Here is a 24,356-nt window from a genome sequence, read left to right on the forward strand (position 1 = left end):
CTTGCTGTCTTAGACCCTCTAATGTGGGACAGGTCTGCTGTGCCACACTCAGCTCCTCCCTGGCAGGCCCCCCTCCACCCAAAAGCTCAGCAGTGTCTGCTTCCAGCTCCTCTGGTGTAGGTTCTGCACAGGGTGGAAATTTTTCTTCCTCAGAAGTTGAATCCACTGTAGAAGGAGGGATAGTAGGTAGTGTTTTACCTTTACTAACCCTATCTTTAGGGAGCACTTGGTCCATTCTTCCAGGATCCAAGTCACCCTGTCCTTTTTGCTTTTTGGCCTGAGCCCTGGTTAAAGCAAAAATATGCCCTGGAATGCCCAGCATTGCTGCATGAGCCTCCAACTCCACTTATGCCCAAACTGATGTCTCTAAATCGTTCCCTAGTAGACAGTCTACAGGTAAATCTGAGGCAACCACAACTTTCTTTGGACCAGTAAACCCCCCCCCCCCAGTTGAGATTCACAACAGCCATGGGGTGGCTAAGAGTGTTGTTATGAGCATCACTCACTTGGTACTGGTGACCAAGTAGGTGTTGTTCAGGGTGGACCAGTTTCTCTATTACCATGGTAACACTGGCACCTGTGTCCCTGTAGGCCTGAACCTCAACACCATTTATTAGGGGAAGTTGCTTGTACTTATCCATGTTAAGGGAACAAGCAACCGAGGTGGCCAAATCAGTGGCCCCCTCAGAGACTAATATAGCCTCTGTGGTCTCCCTAACAAGACTAACCCCAACTAAATTACCAAAAGTGAGCCCAGCTACTGCCTTGGATTGGCTATTAGTAGGTTTGCTCCCACCACCACTGCTATTACTAGGGGCACTAGGTGTAGCAGCAGGGGTTGTAGTGGTAGGAGGCTTGGTGCTTTTCTTTGGGCAACTGGGATCAGTTGTCCAATGGCCTTTTATTTTACATAAATAGCAGCATGGTTTCTTTTCTTTATTTTGATTTGAAGAGGATTTGGGCCCACCACCCCCACCAGAGTGTTTTTGTGGGCCTGATGAAGACTCATTTTTAGATTTGTCCCCACCCTTGTCAGAAGACTTACCATCCTTCTTCTTGCCATCCTTGTCACCCCCTGTATGAACTTTTCTGTTCACCCTTGTTCTGACCCATTTGTCTGCCTTCTTTCCCAATTCTTGGGGAGAGGTCAGATCAGAGTCTACCAGGTACTGGTGTAACAAATCAGACACACAATTATTAAGAATATGCTCTCTCAGGATTAAGTTATACAGGCTTTCATAGTCAGAAACTTTACTGCCATGTAACCACCCCTCCAAGGCCTTCACTGAATGGTCAACAAAGTCTACCCAGTCTTGTGAAGACTTCTTTTTGGTTTCTCTGAACTTGATCCTGTACTGTTCAGTGGTTAAGCCATAACCATCAAGGAGTGCATTCTTAAGAACTGTAAAATTATTGGCATCACTTTCCTTCACAGTAAGGAGCCTATCCCTACCCTTTCCACTGAAAGATAGCCATAGAATAGCAGCCCACTGCCTTTGAGGGACCTCTTGTAAAACACAGGCCCTCTCAAGTGCAGAAAACAACTTGTTAATGTCATCCCCCTCCTTGTAAGGGGGAACTATCTTGTGCAGATTCCTAGAATCATGCTCTTTTACAGGATGACTATTTGGAATACTGCTGCTGCCACCATGGGGTCCAAACCCCAACCTCTGTCTTTCTTTTTCTAAGTCAAATGCTTCCCTGTCTAGATATAGCTGTTGCTTTTTAAGCTTCAGCCTGGACTCTTCCACTCTCAATCTATTGAGTTCCCTTTCTAACATTCTGTCTTCAGGGAGGGTGGGTTGGGCATGCCTTGACACAGAAGAATGGTGTGAATGAACAGAGGGAGACCTGTCCCTAACAGATGGCACTCTAACATTCTGGCCTACAGAAGTAACACTCCTACTGTGATGGGAACTCACATTAGTACCAGCCATACTAGGTGGCTTGCTAGGGGGCAGGCTGGGAAGGTCCCCTTCTAACCCTTTCCCTGGGTGTGCCCCAGAATCAGAGTGGGAACCATCAGCTAATCTCTCACCTGAAGTGCCAACTAAGGTCTTATCTTGTTCAACGAGCATGTTAACTAATAGTTCTCTAGAGGGATTCTTCCCTACCCCTAAACCTCTTTCAACGCAGAGACTCCTTGCTGCTTTCCAGCTAAGGTGGTCATAAGCAGTCTTGGAGAGATCCAGAGTTTGACCTGTAGCAGACATAATAGAAAAGGTTTAAGGGACAGAAAAAGAAAGAAAAAGTTTTCAGAACTTTTGAAAGGACAGAAAAAAACTTTAAAAACTTTTAAATTACTTTTTGAAAGTTTTAGAGGTACTTTTCAGCACTTAGCAAAAGAGTAAGAGAAGAAAAGCAAAACTTTTTGGATAGGTGTACATACACTGAACTTGTTTTGTATATTTTTCTCTTATGAAAAGTACAATATGACAAAGTGGTAAGCAGTTGCAAGTACTTATCCCACCGATGCACAACCAATGTAGGAGGCTGGACTGGCTTGTAGTGGGTACCAAGAGGTACTTACACCTTGCACCAGGCCCAGGTATCCCTTATTAGTGTAGAGGGGTGTCTAGCAGCTTAGGCTGATAGAAAAGGTATCTTAGCAGAGCAGCTTAGGCCGAACTAGGAGACGAGTGAAGCTCCTACAGTACCACTAGTGTCATATGCACAATATCATAAGAAAACACAATACACAGATATACTAAAAATAAAGGTACTTTATTTTTATGAAAATATGCCAAAGTATCTCAGTGAGTACCCTCAGTATGAGGATAGCAAATATACACAAGATATATGTACACAATACCAAAATATGCAGTAATAGCAATAGAAAACAGTGCAAACAATGTATAGTCACAATAGAATGCAATGGGGGCACATAGGGATAGGGGCAACACAAACCATATATTCTAGAAGTGGAATGCGAACCACAAATGGACCCCAAACCTATGTGACCTTGTAGAGGGTCGCTGGGACTGTAAGAAAACAGTGAGGGTTAGAAAAATAGCCCACCCCAAGACCCTGAAAAGTGGGTGCAAAGTGCACCTAAGTTCCCCAGAGAGCACAGAAGTCGTGATAGGGGAATTCTGCAAGGAAGACCAACACCAGCAATGCAACAATGATGGATTTCCTGACGAGAGTACCTGGGGAACAAGGGGACCAAGTCCAAGAGTCACGATCAAGTCGGGAGTGGGCAGATGCCCAGGAAATGCCAGCTGTGGGTGAAAAGAAGCTGCCACCGGATGGTAGAAGCTGTGGATTCTGCAAGAACAACAAGGGCTAGAAACTTCCCCTTTGGAGGATGGATGTCCCACATTATGAAGAGTCGTGCAGAGGTGTTTCCGTGCAGAGAGACCGCAAACAAGCCTTGCTAGCTGCAAGGGTCGCGTTAGGGTTTTTGGATGCTGCTGTGGCCCAGGAGGGACCAGGATGTCGCCAATTGTGTGAGGAGACAGAGGGGGCATCCAGCAAGACAAAGAGCCCCCTCAGAAGCAAGCAGCACCTACAGAAGTGCCGGAACAGGCACTACGAAGTGGAGTGAACCGGAGCTCACCTGAAGTCACAAAGGAGGGTCCCACGATGCCGGAGGACAACTCAGGAGGTCGTGCACTGCAGGTTAGAGTGCCGGGGGCCCAGGCTTGGCTGTGCACAAAGGAAATCCTGGAAGAGTGCACAGGAGCCGGAGTAGCTGCAAAACACGCGATTCCCAGCAATGCAGTCTAGCGTGGGGAGGCAAGGACTTACCTCCACCAAACTTGGACTGAAGAGTCACTGGACTGTGGGAGTCACTTGGACAGAGTTGCTGAGTTCAAGGGACCTCGCTCGTCATGCTGAGAGGAGACCCAGAGGACCGTTGATGCAGTTCTTTGGTGCCTGCGGTTGCAGGGGGAAGATTCCGTCGATCCACGGGAGATTTGTTCGGAGCTTCTAGTGCAGAGAGGAGGCAGACTACCCCCACAGCATGCACCACCAGGAAAACAGTCGAGAAGGCGGCCGGATCAGCGTTACAAGGTCGCAGTAGTCGTCTTTGCTACTTTGTTGCAGTTTTGCAGGCTTCCAGAGCAGTCAGCGGTCGATTCCTTGGCAGAAGGTGAAGAGAGAGATGCAGAGGAACTCTGATGAGCTCTTGCATTCGTTATCTAAGGAATTCCCCAAAGCAGAGACCCTAAATAGCCAGAAAAGGAGGTTTGGCTACTTAGGAGAGAGGATAGGCTCGCAACACCTGGAGGAGCCTATCAGAAGGAGTCTCTGACGTCACCTGCTGGCACTGGCCACTCAGAGCAGTCCAGTGTGCCAGCAGCACCTCTGTTTCCAAGATGGCAGAGGTCTGGAGCACACTGGAGGAGCTCTGGGCACCTCCCAGGGGAGGTGCAGGTCATGGGAGTGGTCACTCCCCTTTCCTTTGTCCAGTTTCGCGCCAGAGCAGGGCTGGGGGATCCCTGAACTGGTGTAAACTGGCTTATGCAGAGATGGGCACCATCTGTGCCCATCAAAGCTTTTCCAGAAGCTGGGGGAGGCTACTCCTCCCCAACCCTGACACCTTTTTCCAAAGGGAGAGGGTGTAACACCCTCTCCCTGAGGAAGTCCTTTGTTCTGCCTTCCTGGGCCAAGCCTGGCTGGACCCCAGGAGGGCAGAAACCTGTCTGAGGGGTTGGCAGCAGCAGCAGCTTCAGTGAAACCCCGGGAAAGGTAGTTTGGCAGTACCCGGGTCTGTGCTAGAGACTCAGGGGATCATGGAATTGTCTCCCCAATGCCAGAATGGCATTGGGTTGACAATTCCATGATCTTAGACATGTTACATGGCCATGTTCGGAGTTACCATTGTGACGCTATACATATGTCGTGACATATGTATAGTGCACGCGTGTAATGGTGTCCCCGCACTCACAAAGTCCGGGGAATTTGCCCTGAACAATGTGGGAGCACCTTGGCTAGTGCCAGGGTGCCCACACACTAAGTAACTTAGCACCCAACCTTTACCAGGTAAAGGTTAGACATATAGGGGTCTTATAAGTTACCTAAATGCAGTGGTAAATGGCTGTGAAATAACGTGTACGTTATTTCACTCAGGCTGCAGTAGCAGGCCTGTGTAAGAATTGTCAGAGCTCCCTATGGGTGGCACAAGAAATGCTGCAGCCCATAGGGATCTCCTGCAACCCCAATACCCTGGGTACTTCAGTACCAGATACTAGGGAATTATAAGGGTGTTCCAGTATGCCAATGTAAATTGGTGAAATTGGTCACTAGCCTGTTAGTGACAATTTGGAAAGAAATGAGAGAGCATAACCACTGAGGTTCTGGATAGCAGAGCCTCAGTGAGACAGTTAGTCATAACACAGGTAACACATACAGGGCACACTTATGAGCACTGGGGCCCTGGCTGGCAGGGTCCCAGTGACACATACAACTAAAACAACATATATACAGTGAAATATGGGGGTAACATGCCAGGCAAGATGGTACTTTCCTACATCTGTCCTGTATGACACTTCACCCCAGCATGTCCAATGACATTTCCTTTTGCACTTTTGTAGGATCACAATGAAAGGTGTCACACTAATGGACTCACAATCATGGACTATGTAAAATAGCACTACAGCACTTTAAAATAAATAGCACTTACACAACCACTTTGTCTCTGTGTAATGTGACACATCAAACGTGAGGGAGATTAGTGATGTTTGCCTCATGTCAATGCCTATAGAATGTCAATACAACTGGCCTGAAAGAATGTGGGCTGATAACTATGCACTGTGCTCTGAATTGTACCATCATCTACCCTTCCTGAAGGTTAATTCTGAGGTAACTAGAAACTATACAGTATAATGCTGTGTTGGACAGAAGAAGTCTTCTTCAAGGGATGTCTAAGCAGAAAAATATTGTCTTTTAATTTTTCTTCTAGACAATCTTGACGTATGTGACATTTGACACATATTTTTCCTCACACACACCATACAGCAGGAATGGATGTGTATGAGTGTACGTACAAATAAGTAACCTGGCTGTACAATGTAACAAATGATAGGTGTGAGTTATGTATACTATACTACATGAGATTATACCATCATTCACCTTATCAGGGTTCACATGAACATCAGGCTGCAGGCAGATGTAACAGTGTTCTAAATGCCAAATCTGGTCTCCAAGTATGTCAGATTGAAAACATACATCCAAACTTAACAACACATTGGGATCCATAATAACTATGAGTGGTGGGGTGCAATGGATGGCAAATGCATAGAGAAGTATCTTTGGTGTAGCTGCTAATGTGACAGTTCAATTAGGATTTGGATGCAGGATGGAACACAAATGCAAATACTAAATTGACACTGTTCACCCATGCCAAGGCCCTGATCCCCAAGCATATGACACATACTGTAAAGAAGTGCCTAAATAGTTATTCAACACTGAAAAAAACGGATACTAAAACTATGGGAAACACCTTAACTAACCTAGCCTATCCTAACTACACATTATCCACAACTGGCCCTAACTAACCTAAGCTAAACTTACTTATCACATTTAACTAAACACTCTAAACATCAACCCCCCACCCCCCTTAAATGACGGGACACATGGAGGACAACATATACTAACCTAAACACATACTTTCTTATACTAAACAAATAGATATTTTTGGGTAATTTTTTTTATATATAATTTTTTATATATATATATTTTTTAAACACAAAACCCCATCATCATCACCCACACACATAAAAAAACCATGTAAAAATATCATAACACCACCCCATCCCACTACTACTAACTAAACTAACAGCCTATTCTAATCTAACACTAAGCCCCCTAAACCCTCTAATTAAAAGAACCAGGAAAGAGGAGGGTGGGGAGGGAATCATGGGTGAGGGTATCAGATTTACAAGTTCGCCCTTCGCAGGGTCTTCTTAATGGCACTCACCCTCCTATTTATGTGTGATACCTCCTGCTGCAGCCTGTCCAGTCTGCGCAACATCTGTTGCATGTTACGTTGCATACCTCTTAAATCACCAGGGGCAATGACTGCAGCAGGGGTGGTCTGAGTGACAGTTGTTGAGGGTTGTCCGGTTGGTGGGGCCAAGCTTGGAGGGGGAGGTGCAAGTGCTGCTGTCAGTGGTCCTGGAGCTGAGGAAGTCGATGGTCCTGCAGTGGTGGCTGTCATCCTTGGTGCCACCTGGGTCGTAGTGGTGATGCTGGTGGTGGTGGCTGTTGTGGACACCGAAGTGCCCCCTTGGGCGAATGCCCTCCACACCCCTGAGGCTCTTTCATGGCGATAACGCTGTGCCATGTGGCGGAACCCAGACTCCACATCCAGAATGTGGTGGTAACGCATCGCCCGGTGCTGAAATTCACAGATCTGGCTGGCATCCATATTGGCTGCTGTTAAAAAAGATAAAGCCAAACATTAGGTACTTCATTGTGTGATATAGCTAATAATGAGAATCAGACAATGTAGGAGGCTGGACTGGCTTGTAGTGAGTACCAAGGGGTACTTGCACCTTGCACCAGGCCCAGTTATCCCTTATTAGTGTATAGGGTGTCTAGCAGCTTAGGCTGATAGATAATGGTAGCTTAGCAGAGCAGCCTAGGCTGAACTAGGAGACGTGTGAAGCTACTACAGTACCACTTAGTGTCATATGCACAATATCATAAGAAAACACAATACACAGTTATACTAAAAATAAAGGTACTTTATTTTTATGACAATATGCCAAAGTATCTTAGAGTGTACCCTCAGTGAGAGGATAGGAAATATACACAAGATATATATACACAATAGCAAAAATATGCAGTATAGTCTTAGAAAACAGTGCAAACAATGTATAGTTACAATAGGATGCAATGGGGAAACATAGGGATAGGGGCAACACAAACCATAACTCCAGAAGTGGAATGCGAACCACGAATGGACCCCAAACCTATGTGACCTTGTAGAGGGTCGCTGGGACTATTAGAAAATAGTGAGAGTTAGCAAAATAACCCTCCCCAAGACCCTGAAAAGTGAGTGCAAAGTGCACCAAAGTTCCCCTAAGGACAAAATAGTCGTGTTAGAGGGAGAATGCAAGGAAAACACAAATCAGCAATGCAACAACGATGGATTCCTGACTGAGGGTACCTGTGGAACAAGGGGACCAAGTCCAAAAGTCACAAGCAGCTCGGAGATGGGCAGATGCCCAAGAAATACCAGCGGTTGGTGCAAAGAAGCTCTTACTAGGCTGAAGAACTGTGAATACTGCAGGAACGACAAGGGCTAGAGACTTCCCCTTTGGAGGATGGATCCCCCACGCCTTGGAGAGTCGTGCAGAAGTGTTTTCCCGCCGGATGGACGCCAACAAGCCTTGCTACACGCAAATCGTGCGTTTGGCGTTTTTGGACGCTGCTGGGGCCCAGGAGGGACCAGGAGGTCGCAAATTGGACCTGCAGAGAGAGGGGACGTCGAGCAAGACAAGGAGCCCTCACTGAAGCAGGTAGCACCCGGAGAAGTGCCAGAAACAGGCACTACGAGGATGCGTGAAACGGTGCTCGCCGAAGTCGCACAAAGGAGTCCCACGTCGCCGGAGACCAACTTAGAAAGTCGTGCAATGCAGGTTAGAGTGCCGTGGACCCAGGCTTGGCTGTGCACGAAGGATTTCCGCCGGAAGTGCACAGGGGCCGGAGAAGCTTGCAAAGTCGCGGTTCCCAGCAATGCAGCCCAGCGAGGTGAGGCAAGGACTTACCTCCACCAAACTTGGGCTGAAGAGTCACTGGACTGTGGGGGTCACTTGGACGGTGTCGCTGGATTCGAGGGACCTCGCTCGTCGTGCTGAGAGGAGACCCAAGGGACCGGAGATGCAGCTTTTTGGTGCCTGCGGTTGCAGGGGGAAGATTCCGTCGACCCACGGGAGATTTCTTCGGAGCTTCTGGTGCAGAGAGGAGGCAGGCTACCCCCACAGCATGCACAAGCAGGAAAACAGTCGAGAAGGCGGCAGGATCAGCGTTACAGAGTTGCAGTAGTCGTCTTTGCTACTATGTTGCAGGTTTGCAGGCTTCCAGCGCGGTCAGCGGTCGATTCCTTATCAGAAGGTGAAGAGGGAGATGCAGAGGAACTCGGCTGAGCTCATGCATTCGTTATCTAAAGTTTCCCCAGAGACAGAGACCCTAAATAGCCAGAAAAGAGGGTTTGGCTACCTAGGAGAGAGGAAAGGCTACTAACACCTGAAGGAGCCTATCACAAGGAGTCTCTGACGTCACCTGGTGGCACTGGCCACTCAGAGCAGTCCAGTGTGCCAGCAGCACCTCTGTTTCCAAGATGGCAGAGGTCTGGAGCACACTGGAGGAGCTCTGGACACCTCCCAGGGGAGGTGCAGGTCAGGGGAGTGGTCACTCCCCTTTCCTTTGTCCAGTTTCGCGCCAGAGCAGGGGCTAAGGGGTCCCTGAACCGGTGTAGACTGGCTTATGCAGAATTGGGAACACCTGTGCCCAACAAAGCATTTCCAGAGGCTGGGGGAGGCTACTCCTCCCCTGCCTTCACACCATTTTCCAAAGGGAGAGGGTGTCACACCCTCTCTCAGAGGAAGTTCTTTGTTCTGCCATCCTGGGCCAGGCCTGGCTGGACCCCAGGAGGGCAGCTGCCTGTCTGAGGGGTTGGCAGCAGCAGCAGCTGCAGAGAAACCCCAGGAAGGGCAGTCTGGCAGTACCAGGGTCTGTGCTACAGACCACTGGGATCATGGAATTGTACCAACAATGCCAGGATGGCATAGAGGGGGCAATTCCATGATCATAGACATGTTACATGGCCATATTCGGAGTTACCATGGTGAAGCTACATATAGGTAGTGACCTATATGTAGTGCACGCGTGTAATGGTGTCCCCGCACTCACAAAGTTCAGTGAATTGGCTCTGAACAATGTGGGGGCACCTTGGCTAGTGTCAGGGTGCCCTCACACTAAGTAACTTTGCACCTAACCTTTACCAGGTAAAGGTTAGACATATAGGTGACTTATAAGTTACTTAAGTGCAGTGTAAAATGGCTGTGAAATAACGTGGACGTTATTTCACTCAGGCTGCCGTGGCAGGCCTGTGTAAGAATTGTCAGAGCTCCCTATGGGTGGCAAAAGAAATGCTGCAGCCCATAGGGATCTCCTGGAACCCCAATACCCTGGGTACCTCAGTACCATATACTAGGGAATTATAAGGGTGTTCCAGTAAGCCAATGTAAATTGGTAAAAATGGTCACTAGCCTGTCAGTGACAATTTGAAAGTAATGAGAGAGCATAACCACTGAGGTTCTGGTTAGCAGAGCCTCAGTGAGACAGTTAGGCACCACACAGGGAACATATACATGCACACCTATGAGCACTGGGGCCCTGTGTGACAGGGTCCCAGTGACACATACATATAGGCCACAAACCTATGAGCACTGGGGTCCTGACCAGCAGGATCCCAGTGACACATAACAAACATACTGAAAACATAGTGTTTTCACTATGAGCACTGAGGCCTGGCTATCAGGATCCCAGTGAGACAGTGAAAACAGTGACAAACACCCTGACATACACTCACAAACAGGCCAAAAGTGGGGGTAACAAGGCTAGAAAGAGGCTACCTTCTCACAGACAATACATCTAATGTAGCTGAAATCAGCCATACCCCCATACAGATCACAAATTCTCCCTGAGGAAGTACATGCCAATGTAGCCTACCTATGTCCTATCTAACAACACAGCAATGCTCTAAAAGATGTGTACCAACTTAAATGACCTATGCATCATTGTTCAGCCGTTAGTCACGTAAAAAATGCTGCAAGTCCTCCACATGTGACAGGCCAACTAATGACTATCTTATGGTTGACAATCAAGGGCCACAAGATCTGTGTTTTGTAAATGAAATTGCCAGGATGGTATGCAGTTGCTAATCAAGAGTGGGTATCCTGGGTTCGGACAAGTGATTCACAGATGTACATGTCTGTGTACTAAACTTGGATCATCACACCTAGGTACACATTTCATAACCCTACGCCTGTGCCTCAGGGGGGGATGGACAAGCTACACATACTTTCAAACATCAAGGACACCCTTGAAGCTTTGGACAGCTGTAACTGGGTTTAGGTAGTCCACCACAGGTAAGGAGGGTGTCCAACTAGGATAGACACAAACCATGGACAATCCCATCTACATTTATGTTTGTAATTGCAGACAAATGTCAACATCATTTGATACCACTAATACCTGTCCTACATCAAGCAGATAGATGCAAGCACACATCTGGGCATGAGCTGCACGCACACCTATGACATTGTATTCAAGTGCCACATACACGTAGCACAACATGTGGAGCTAGATGCTGCTAGGAAGTCAAACATACAGTCGAACATGTTCATTAGTGAACTGGGATGCTCAAGTCTGTGGGTAAGACTTTGGCATCCCTATTCTGTGAGATTCATGGTCTGACTTGCTGACTAAATCATGAATATGGCCTCCTGCTACATTTTCTTTATTAAAATGTTAACAACAAATGTCACCCTATTCACTTGGCCATGCCTACAGGGCTGCACTACAATCCCAAAATATGACTATACGCTACTGATTGTCCAACTCAAATATGGAAAAAGAAGTGAAACTCCAGTCAAGTTACATATCAGATCATGTGCCAGCACATCATACCTTGCTATGTGTTCAACACACAGGAGTCAATCACACAACAGCTGCAAACACAACACAGAACTGAAATATCAACACTTACTGGATATGTCTGGGTCCGCAAATCGAGACACTTCTCCAATTGTGTAAGGGTCGGGTCCACCTGTAAAGCATGGAAGGATGAAATGTGCTCAATGTCTGTGCACTGTACAACACTTTCAAATAAAATTACTGTGTGTAACATTATGGGCCTCATTCTGACCCTGGCGGTCTATGACCGCCAGGGTGGAGGCCGGCTGAAGCACCGCCAACAGGCTGGTGGTGCTTCATTGTGAATTCCGACCGCGGCTGTGAAGCCGCGGTCGCCCAGCTGGGTCCGGCGGTTTTCCGCCGGATTTCCCCTGGCTGGGGGAATCCTCCATGGCGGCGCTGCTTGCAGCGCCGCCATGGGGATTCCGACCCCCTTCCGCCAGCCTGTTTCTGGCGGTTTTCACCGCCAGAAACAGGATGGCGGGAACGGGTGTCGTGGGGCCCCTGGGGGCCCCTGCACTGCCCATGCCACTGGCATGGGCAGTGCAGGGGCCCCCTAACAGGGCCCCATAAGGATTTTCACTGACTGCTTAGCAGACAGTGAAAATCGCAACGGGTGCAACTCCATTCGGAGCCGGCTTCCTTGTTCCAGGGCCTTTCCCGCTAGGCCGGCGGCCGCTCTTTTGGCGTTCGCCCGCCGGCCCAGCGGGAAAGCCAGACGTACATACCACTGCAAACATGTATAGACCCTGTCACTCCAGTGAGTGATACACACACATCTGCACATATACAGTGGCCCTGACTATCATGTGGCGACAAACATGCTCCATCATTTGGTTGCAGACTCGTTTATGGAGTGTACTTCTCTCATCATTTGAAGTAATGGGAGACATGCAAATCCACATTCCTGGAGCACTGCAATACCAGTCACTCAGGTATTGTGGCTTGTGCATCAAAGGACAATCAGTTACTGTCTGATGCTCATGTGGGTTGATTGAAGGGCATGATTTATTATGCTTTCTATGGTCCCTTACATGTAGGGCCTGTGTTGTGTGTAGGTTACATATGCAACATTAACCGTGTACCCTGAGCCACATATGCCCCCTATGACACCATAATGGCAGGGATCATGTGCATTACTTGGTGACAATTTGGGGAAAGAAGTGGATTGTAAATTTTTTATATTTTAATACAACAATGAAATATATGCTGACAGTGTATATTGTGGTCATCCATGACAGAATGCATGGGCACAGGTGTAGTCATTGCACCTGAAATGTATCACTCATTGCCATGTTACCCATATTGTGATTTGGAAATCACAGTTAGCCACATTCATCATCTTACATTTGCCAAGTTGGGAGATCAGCAGGTATACAGCAAACTAACACTGTCACATTATTAAAACATGGTTTAGCAAATGTACCACTGTGTCAATCATGATGATGTAGGTTTCAATTTGTATGTACCTTCGGAATGGCAGCAGTCACAGGAATGCTGGTCTCTTGATCTTGGCATACACCCATGTCTGTGATAGCCTCCATACTGGGAAGTTAGTTATTGTACAATTGCTGCACTAGATCAGCAGGGGTGTATCAAACGAAACTAGCAAAGTATTAGGGAACTTTGTATGTATGATGGAATTGGTCAGGGGTCCCTTGCACGACATCATGCACTTAATACATTGTGACCATGCATTCCCCAACATCAGGTATCCCATGATGACCCCATAACTTAAGAGAAGTGCATAGCTATAAAGTAACACAGATGGGAAATGCATTAGCTCTGTTCCAGCTATTTTGCCCAAGACCAATTTAAAACACACAGGTACAATGAAGAGAGGGCCAGGGATAGTTGTTATCCCTCAATTTGTATCATTTGCTTCATGTTATATGCTACAGCTATGGAAAGTAGCACCAAACATTTAGAATTGAACACGTGTGCATTACTTTGGAATTCATTCCTAATTTAATTGCAGCACAACCATGTCAAACTATCAGACTAAGATATTACCAGAGGTTAGAAACAAATTGGTACGTATGGTCCAGAATACAGTTCAGACATGTATTCAAAATTATTGGGGAACACTTTCATTCTTTGACTTAGCTGGTTAAAAACACCTCTTTCCTGGTACACTCACAGACCATGGATAAAACATATGTTTGAGCCGCATTAGCATCATCTATTGACATGAAGACAGCACTAATTTACAAGCTCCAGTTGTGTTTTGTAACTTAGTGCAGCTATTGGGTCAACAAATGACGGTAATGTGTAGCAATTATTGTATAACTCAGGGCCACTGTATGTTTAACTTGCATTCCACATGTCCAAAAACATTGCCTGCAGCATATCAACAAATCTGCTACTGTCACTACAGAGCATTTAAATATGCATATGACTCTGAATTGTACTCACCAACAGAGCCACCAATCACAATACCCAGGTGGTCCAGCAGGTCTTGCTTTCTGGCAACAAGGTCATATCAGCGGTGCTTTAGTTTGTGGTCGTTGCGCGGTGTGTTGTAGATGTGACGTAGATGGTACAACACCTTTGGCCACCGGAGCCTCCTCGCCTCTGTGTGATACCTCTGTATCACCCTGCCACCTGCTTCGATCATCAAGGGGAGGAAGTGGCACACCAGCCAAATGAATCCCCCCAGCTCCTCCTCACCCTTTCTCCCCAGACGTGGCCTACCCAACATGACAGAAATAATATGAAAATTAGAGGGTACAGAGGATAATAAAGGGAAAGGAGGGAGGAAAATTAAGTAAAAGTAACCCTATAATAGCTCAACTATCCCCAAACTAAAAATACCCACAACAGACTCCCAACAGTACAAGGACAAAATTAGACACCAAAAATGAGAAATAAACACTTACAATGAACAACTGAGAAAATTACAAACTGGATGGCACACAGGAGACAAAATGACAATTGGAACAGACAAAACTCTAAACAGAGCGACACAGTCTAGAAAAATCACAGACTGCGAAGTGAAAGTGAAAGTACACCCACTGTACCAATTCCATAAACGGGATATCCTATTACATCACTTCCTGCCTCAAATGCGGTGCGTTTTTAATATGATGCGTAAAAATATTATGACGCTTACAGTCTGTGCATCATTTTTTTTTTATGCTCATGCTTAAAAATTACCCCTCATCCAGAGTTCCAAATATTTTGCATTGGTAACCAATTTCATGGTGTACAGTGTAAGAATTACCGCTCGGGCCAATGGATGTATCATGGCTGTGAGTGTCATTTTTCTACGCATATGCGACGATTTGTGACACATATGCATCTTTTTTGACATGTGTGCGTCAAAATGTATGTCTTTTACTGGGTTTGGGTCATTTCTCACATTTTTATAGTACATGACAGCTGTAACTATACAGAGATAGGCTGTTTGCACCTACATTGTGCATTCCAGTGTTTGGGCACATGTGGCAGATCACACTACTGTGACCCATGATCCTCTAGTTGTTGTACCGGATCAGCACTCTTCACTGACGCAATAGATACTCAAACTTTTGCAATACACATTGGTATTACCCAGTTTGAGCAGGTTGTGCATCAATAGAGGATAGCAAGGCTACGCAACATAATACAGTAACTCATTGCCTGTGTTTCAATGTCTGTGAATTGGCTATTTCAATTTTAGTTGGCCCTCTGTGTGAACAGCACAAGACGTGTTGTCAAAAATGTGCTTGTATGCATGTGTTGTAAATGTGGATAACCATCAGTTGCTATTCAGTGTGGAAATGAGTCAGGAAATGTGTTTGTCATACATGTAGCAACAAATGCTGTGTGAGCCGCCCTGACTTTTGGGACAAAAGCATCTCCCATGACAAACTATGCACAGGATAGATAGAGGACGGGTGATTATGGCAATGTTACAAGACTCAGCCATCTCATGTACTGGAATGTTGGATACCACTTCCTGGTCACTTGTTTGTATACTACCCATGAGTCAGGCATTTGAAAGTGCTATGTATGGACAGTGTTTGTGACACAGAGTCCCCAAACCAATCCAAAAATGTAATGTCACTCCACAGTTTGAGTCATCTTAATGACCTATGTTTCTCTTGTGGCAGTGGAGGACCAGCAGACCAAGCAGCATGTGTCCACACATTTCCAGTGGTTAATAGCACAAAGGTTTCCAGTTCAAGTGTGTGACCATGTGTACCCTGTGTCATTATTGAGGTCCATGTTGTCACATATTGTCACAGTTACATGCAGGTCTAGACATGAGTCTGTGGAGCCATTCCGTGCATTAACAAAGTATCCTTCAAAGCAGAATTGAACGAAAGCCAAACAGGAATTGAAAGCACACATGTGGATAGTCCAACTATAGCACTGCAGTAGTTTTATGAAGCTGACAACAGGGCAACCTTGGTGTGCTCACAAAGTTGATGAATCAGTAATTTTAAACTGGCAGGCTTCATCACAAAATTTGTACACAAGGTACAACATTTGTACACAGGGTGGCCTCTAAAATTCCCACTGCAACCGGGAACATCAGTGCCTCTGTGCTGATTAATCTCACAGCTATTCACCATGCAAGCCCCATCAATAAGTTGGGGCTGATGTGAATCTGTGTGTGGACTGTCAGGGCACAAACATGTTTTGTCCTTTCCTGCACATTAGCAAATGTTGTTTGTTGTGCTGTTGGAACCATACCCAATCCATGAAAAAAGCCATGGTACACTGTCACTATTTGTCACTCATGCATACATGAAACCCAGACAAGGAATGGGCTGGGATTAGGCTATTTGAAGACATGCCCCGACCATGATACGATAAGTAAACTGATTACACTATACAATCTGTTTGAGGATTCATCAGAGACCTACCAGACACAATACCCCAGGAGGAAAGTGAGGGCATGGAAAGCAACTATGAGACAAATGTTGCCACAGGGAACCTTTACAGTAACTCAAAGACAGGAACCAATCAGGCTAACTGGATGGAGGCTCTATCAGGAACTAACATGAACCAGGTAAATACACAGTGAGCAGACTCTGACTGGGAAAAGCTGGAACAACACTGTAGAAAATGAAAACTGTAGTTGTGCTGTGGGCTGCAGCGATACACAATCACCCAAAGCCTGTGTTACACAAGTGATTTATACGACAATGCACAACAAGGATATACATAAAATGGCAGCTTCTAAGTGGTTCCAGGCAGCAGCAAGGCAGTGCAGGTTCAGTCTCTCACAATTCCTGTAGGTGAGAATCCAACAGTACCTTTCACATAGGAAGCAGACTACCAGGCAGTGCATTATCGGACCTGAAGTCCATGCAGACAGATGAACTATGATTATGGCATGCCATACTAAAGAGGGAAGCACACTGGAGTCAGAATGTGAGTCTGGGTGGGTGTAGATGAAGGATTATCTGGGTACTAATAGTCAATTTCCAGGGCTCCCTAGAGAAGGGTGGGGAGAAACTGAAAACATGGCAGTGGCAGGACTTTTGACCTGGGATGGACTGCGCAGGGCATGTCTTGTGAGCAATGCTTCTCACACCTGGGGCACTCATGCTATCCATTTGCAGCTTACATGGACTTCTCATCACACATACTCCTTGCAGAGATAGCTGATGTCACATTTACTGCTGTCAAGGGTCTGGTCATACCTTCCTGTTACCAATGTAATAGCACATCCACTGCCTCATGTATGAAGCAGTTTTTTACCTTATGATTGATAGTGTCTTAGTTGTGTGCCATATGCTGCAATGAACCATGTTGCCAACATGTATGTGTGCATTAGCTGTGGTCCTCTGATATTGACCTTCAAATGTGAAATGGACAGGATATATCTCATTTATACTGTGTGAGAAGTTGGGTCTACATTCGTACCCATCAAATGGGATGTGGATGTTTCAGTATCCTAATCTGTATATCTGCAATGTTCCATGAGGCTAAACTCTGATTATGAATCCGAGGGATAATGTGATGCATAAATAACTAACCAGACCATGATTTAGTGATTAGAATAAGTGTTTAATGACATATGGTAAGACAGTGGAGATGGTGACTAGAGTTAAATGAAGTTTTGTGCAATGTGTTGTCCCCGACGCAATCCTGCAGCAGTGTTTGGATGGTCCCCTCCATGTTGATGGATAACATCCTCCTCTTCCTCCTCCTCAGGCATTTGTGGGTCTGGTTCATAGAAGGGAATGTTCCTCCTTACACAAATGTTGTGCAGGATGGTACAGGTCAAAATGATCTTGCAGACCATTTCAGGTGAATATAGCAGGCTGCCTCCGGTGATGTTGAGGCACCTGAATCTTAAATTCAAGATGCCAAAGGTCCTCTCTAATATGGTGCTTTTCCTCTGATGTGCATCATTATAGGCATGCTATGATACTGTGCTTGGGTTTGCAAATGGAGTCATGATCCATGGCTGGATCCCATACCCCTGATCAGCTGAAAGAGAAAATGAGTGAAAAATGTTGATGGAGCTTGCACCATGATTATCCCTTTGCATGGCAGTTGTTCTCTTGTATTGTCTGTGACTCATCTGTGTTTGTGTTATTGTGTAGAATCCTAGGCTTCTAGGATGTACCATCGGCATTGGGATGTTTCATTATGTGAAATGCTGTTTGGCTGATTGACTGGATGTCAGCGGCATTTTTTTTGGACTTACAGTACATTGTGTACTCGCATGCATTATGTCATGTGAAAGAGGTGTCCATGTGTCTTAACTGGGGGTGACATACACAGAATCAATTCCACAGTGGTGGTAACACAGTTGCATCTATATTGCCTGGACATCCCATCCAATTTAAGATATGCAATAGAATTTGATAAACATCAGTGAGGCCCTTTGATTTGGCTAGGTGACAATATACAACACATCTCCATAAGTTGGCAGCACTGACGTGTTGACAATAGACAATGCGCAAATATCCCATGTGTGACAAGTTCTCTACAGACCTATTTATTTGCCCTGTCGTAGTTTGGACTCTTGCTCTGAGCAAGACTGCTGGTCTCAGGATGACAGTACTTTTGTTTGTAGGTGACTGAGGGGGTGATTCTAACCCCGGCGGTCTTAGACCGCCGGGGCCAGGGTCGGCGGGAGCACCGCCGACAGACCGGCGGTGCCCCGCAGGGCATTCTGACTGCGGCGCTTTGGCCGCGGTCAGTGCAGGAAAACCGGCGGTCTCCCGGGATTCCGACCCCCCCTACCGCCATCCAGTTCCCGGCGGTCTGCCCGCCGGGAACCGGATGGCGGTAGGGGGGGTCGCGGGGCCCCTGGGGGCCCCTGCAGTGCCCATGCCACTGGCATGGGCACTGCAGGGGCCCCCGTAAGAGGGCCCCTAAATGTATTTCACTGTCTGCTGCGCAGACAGTGAAATACGCGACGGGTGCAACTGCACCCGTCGCACAGCTTCCACTCCGCCGGCTCGATTCCGAGCCGGCTTCATCGTGGAAGCCTCTTTCCCGCTGGGCTGGCGGGCGGCCTGAAGGCGGCCGCCCGCCAGCCCAGCGGGAATGTCAGAATTACCGCCGCGGTCTTTCGACCGCGGAACGGTAACCTGACGGCGGGACTTTGGCGGGCGGCCTCCGCCGCCCGCCAAGGTCAGGATGAGGGCCTGAGTCTCTTCCTACAACTAGTTGTAACTGTTGTCCAAACCTTACCGGCTCACTAGCAGTACCTCACCAAAAACACAATAGTAAAAGGTGATTTGTAGCAGTCGCTAACGCATGGACTCAAAGTAAGATATCTCAGGGTTGTCGTGGTTAAACGGAAATTACCCTTTTCTCACAGATATATTATGTCTCATACAAACAAAGGCAATAACACAGATGCAGTGAAGTTATAATAGTTTTTATTTAACATAACTGCAATTTGCGATAAGTTGCATGAACTGCAATGATTAGGATAATGAATATACCAAGCAACAGTATTGTGAAGAAGAGAGTCATGGTTATAAAGACCCCCACCATTTTTGCAATATATGAAAGAAATATATGTATATATATATATATATGTATGAGATGGAATATGCCCTAATACCCTAATAAGAATAGGCCTAATATCCTACCTAAAGGAGAGCTGGGTTTGCTAAACCTAATCTGCCAAAGCGGAGTCCATGAGAGGAGCCCCCAACCCTCGTTACCTTGGAATGAGGTCTCTATCTCAGACTCCGTACGGACACGAAGACTGGGTCAGCGTCAAGATGACTGCAGCATCGGTATCAGCGATGGTGGCGATGCTCTCTAGTCGGAATCCCTCTGATTATCTGTCTCAAGTGTGATGTATTTATACAGATCTACAAGGTCCCCTGACGTAGGTGTATTCCAAAACAATAGATAACAGGCATGCTTGGGACGGCAATTAATTTCAACAATCCCTCGAAAGTATAGAGAGGGAAAATCCCTAAGTGTGAACATCTACTGTTTGTTTGTCTTTCGTGCTTGATCTTGAAGCCTTGGCACAGTGACACTGATAATAAAACTCATAACAAGTGGCCTAACTATAAACAAGGCCGCCATTTTAAAGGAAATAAATAATGAAATGGACTAAGGCAGAGCAAGCTAAGTAGGTTAAAAGTCACTAGGTGACGGGGGCACGAGTTTACAAGCCTACGGCTAAGCTAACTCCTGTTCTCATGTTAAAACAAACTAGGATTTACTACACCCTCCCCATTGCCGTAACAGGTATGATGAAGGTACAAGAACCCAAACACTAAAAAAGCTACGTCTGAACTTAAAAAGCCAAAAACAAGCTAATAAGTGATGCTAATAATAAAAATTTAAAAAAACAACTGCTGTGTGTTAAAAATATGTTAAAACAAATGTGTCTAAATATACATACAGAGATGTTAATATCAACTATGACAAGTACAGAAAACGTTTAGTATAATGGCATATTTTGGAATTGGGAAATGGTAGGCAAATTCATCAAATTATGCGTTAGACGCAGGATCTTGAAGAATGTCTTCGAAGTCACCAGTCAATGATCTAAAAAATGAGTCAACATCATCTGAAGTTAAATCTATTGCTGGATGGGCAAACGGATCCACAGAGCAGCAGTGAGCCACATTCACCGGTGCATCGATACTTGCTGCAGTGTCCTCATCCATGTTAGATCGTATAACGGAAGGCTCATAGGTGGCCTTGCGGAGCAACCTCAGTCTCAAGGGGCATGACCGTGAATGAACCCTCATCGGGGACATCTGCAGTTCGCGGTCCTCAGGCGATGTCGGTGCAACAGCAAGACAGACCATAGGCAGATGTTCAAAGAGACACCATATGCAGCAGAAGACCGGGTGTACACACCAGAGTAGAGGCCGGAATGACAACGACCAGTCAAACTCCAGTTCTACCAGCAAAGGTGTACCGAAGATCCGAACCATGCGTTCACGGCACAGTGGGGTTGGCGGGAGCGGCTCCATTGCTCTGTGTTGCTGGAAAGAAACAACCACCGCGAATCAGAAGAAATAGCAGTAGCAGTCTGCCAATTAAAGCCAAAATAATTGGAAAGCCACCAAACATACTGGAAAAGAGAGAATGGATGGCTGATGGGATGACTCCGAAGACAGTCTGGAAGATGGACACAAAACCAGACCCGACAGCCTTAAAGAAATGAACAATCCCAGTTGTGCATGAAGCATTGAATATTCTGGATACCAGCTCTCCAAAGTGTTTGGGGAAATCGGTATTTAAAAGGGATTGTATCTCAGCTGATGATCTCGAAATCTGGAGAGCATACGTCTCTTTTGCGGATGTCAAGGCGACCTGTTTCTGAAACAATAGTGCCTTCAGTCTACTCAACTTGTCATAGTTCACATTAATAGTATCAATGTGGGGCCACATTTCAGATACTTGTATCTCTCGTGTGGGGGGAAACAAAACATGTCCACAACACGTAACGACCTTCGTGACTGAGATTGCGTAGGCAATTCCAGGTCGCAAGCCGCAACAGCTTTCATCTTTCAGTAGAACATAACTTCCATTGCAAAGTACATAAAACACTGGATGAATCAAGGGGACGGGAGTACCCTTCAGAAAACAGGACAAATTTGCGACCCCCGCATTGCAAAGACCGTGAAGAGACACCTGTTTGCATATCATAGAATGACGAACAGCAGTCTCACATTCACATCCGCTAAGAAAGACCTCCTGTTCACCGTTCAGACATTTATAGTCAAAGGGCAACTCCCACTCTTCCTTAATAAAGCTATCTCCTAGCTGCTCATATCGTCCCACCGCAAGATGTTTCAGGCAGCTCGAGAAACGAAAGGTTGAAATCAGTAAATTAATAATTCTGTGCAAGAGCCAGATAGTTGAAGGACTCTCTGCTACCGTGAAGGGCAACTTATCTAATTTTTCTACTTGAAGCAGGGTGAAACGAGCCTCCCTTTTAGCCATTGTCTCTTGTTCCCTGGAAAAATTAAAAGCAGTGAATAGTTCACTCCCATTAATGTACTTCCATGGAATGTGGCCACTTTTCAGTGTCTGTAATGTCCAACCCAGCTGCATGATAGAACGTAGCTGTGTTTGCCCATAATATAACCGGGACAAGTCAGTCTGAGTGATATCAATAGCAGACGACACTATATTTGATAGTGAATAAATCCTGTTGGACAGCGTATTCATGCCATTGTCGACAACAGCTAATGTTTTTTCAAAGTTTTCCTTATCTAGTTGCCTTAAATGTGCAGCAGCCTCAATCTGGGAAAGTTTCCAAATTTCATTGTACATAGCATATAAAAACCGTTTTGAGCGCTGTTTCCTAGGACCTAATAGGAAATCCTGTAAGTCTACACTGTCAGAAAGAGTGTTCAGGTGTTGCTTAACTGCTGTTAAAGTGTTTGTCTGCACCCATTGCTGGCACAGCTTACCCACACTGTATGTTGTAATTATACCTGTATGTTGACCTGATAGAAAGCGAGGGTCAGGCCTGTGAATGGAAAAACCCCCTGAAGAGTTCAAGAAACGCTTTTGACACTCATCAGTGTCGGTGGGCCATACCAGCCACCCGCCGGGACGGGAAAGTGAAGAATTATAGGCACCAGTCTTAACCATTGCATCTAGCCTGTCTTCTGAGACATTAAGAAAGTGTTGCCAATCTCTACATTTTGTCGGAGTAGGGATACTGGGCGTGTTTAAATCTTTAATTTTTGCTAACCCTAGACATGATGTCTGCTCAATAGTGTCATTTAAGAAAATCATTTACACAGGAATCAGGCATGCTCGAAACAAAGCTTCCCTACCCTGTATCTGCCAATCTTGTGTTCCCCATACACTTTTCAAATCAATAGTGTTTTTCCAATATTCGTAACCCTCAATCGAGAGCCGGGAAACTAAGGGATCTGAGTAAATCAGTTTTGTATCTGTTAGCAAAAGTTTTCTAAGTCGTGCCGGAGGTATTTTAAAATAATATGATTCTGCTTTCTTTGTATCATGCCCAGAAAAGAATGTAAATTTGTTTCTGTAATACTTTGGACTCCCCACCTGTGGTGTTGAACAGTGTTCCCATTGTGTGTAGTTCAAGAGAGGCCTATATCTAGTTGCACAGTGTAGGTAGTGATGTCCTCAATTGTTATAGCAGAACATTTCCCCATAATTCATTGTATAATGATATACATCATCACTTCCAAAAGTTGAATAGTCCTTCATTTCAGTTAGCATGGAATCAACTGTTTGGACAGCCCAATCATCAGAGACAACATTAGGTGTAATAACATCAGACAATGAAATTTTAAACACGTATGGTATCTGAATAATCTCAGGAGGCCCATAGATATCGAATGCAACTTTGTCCCACACAATCCCATCAGAAATTGGTATAGCTGTAATATTCACATGGGACACATCTCGTCGGACCTTATGGGAAGAATGATGTGGCATTAAAATTTCATCAACAGGCTCCACAGAGGTGCGATCAGCAATATAGTGACCATTAATCAGCAAAAAGAAAACAACCACAAAACCAATCCATAAAAATAATGCAATAAATGTCAATCAGAACCACAGATAGTTCCATGGGTATATCAAATAGTTCTTCTTAAGCCACTGATACAATTTTCTACTTTTCCAAAGCTTGTCAGTCTCAGTTGAGGATGAATCCGAAGAAAAATCATCAATGTCTACAAAATAGCCAGAGGAAGTCTCTGCAAACACAGGACCCGCTGCATTCTGATCTGCCGCTCGTGGAGGGTCTTGATAGACAACATCATAAGTCGTGGAAGTGTTCGTGTAAAATACAGCCAAATCCTGAAGCGGGGTGGTCACTGAAGATGTGACTGGAACTAACAAAAGTTCATGTTCCGCCCTCCCCATGGTCGAGGAAGTGTCTGGAACAGCAGTGGACATTGTTGCATAGTCAGTAGCAGAGATGTTCATCCTACTATGTAGATGGATGTCCTATTGGGTAGTGAGAGGGGATCGGGAACCACCCAAGGGACCTCCTGGTCTACTGTGAAGAATCGGCCACATGGTGTAATTTGATGTCATCAATGGAGATGAACCTATTCGATTTAGAACCAGACAATGGTGGAAGGATGACAGTCCTGGTGCCTTTGATCCCCAAGACCGGTACAGGCGCTCTGTATGATGGGCCAAATTCTTTTTTCACAGCGATCTTCTCACAAACCAGATCCCCAACGTTAGGAATCCAGCCAGTCGAAGTTTTCGCCAATTCCCTTATTCCTAAAGTGGCAGCACTTGCAGATGATTTATCATCACGAAAT

This window comes from Pleurodeles waltl, chromosome 4_1 (assembly GCF_031143425.1).
Source record: "Pleurodeles waltl isolate 20211129_DDA chromosome 4_1, aPleWal1.hap1.20221129, whole genome shotgun sequence".
Classification (NCBI taxonomy): Eukaryota; Metazoa; Chordata; class Amphibia; order Caudata; family Salamandridae; genus Pleurodeles; species Pleurodeles waltl.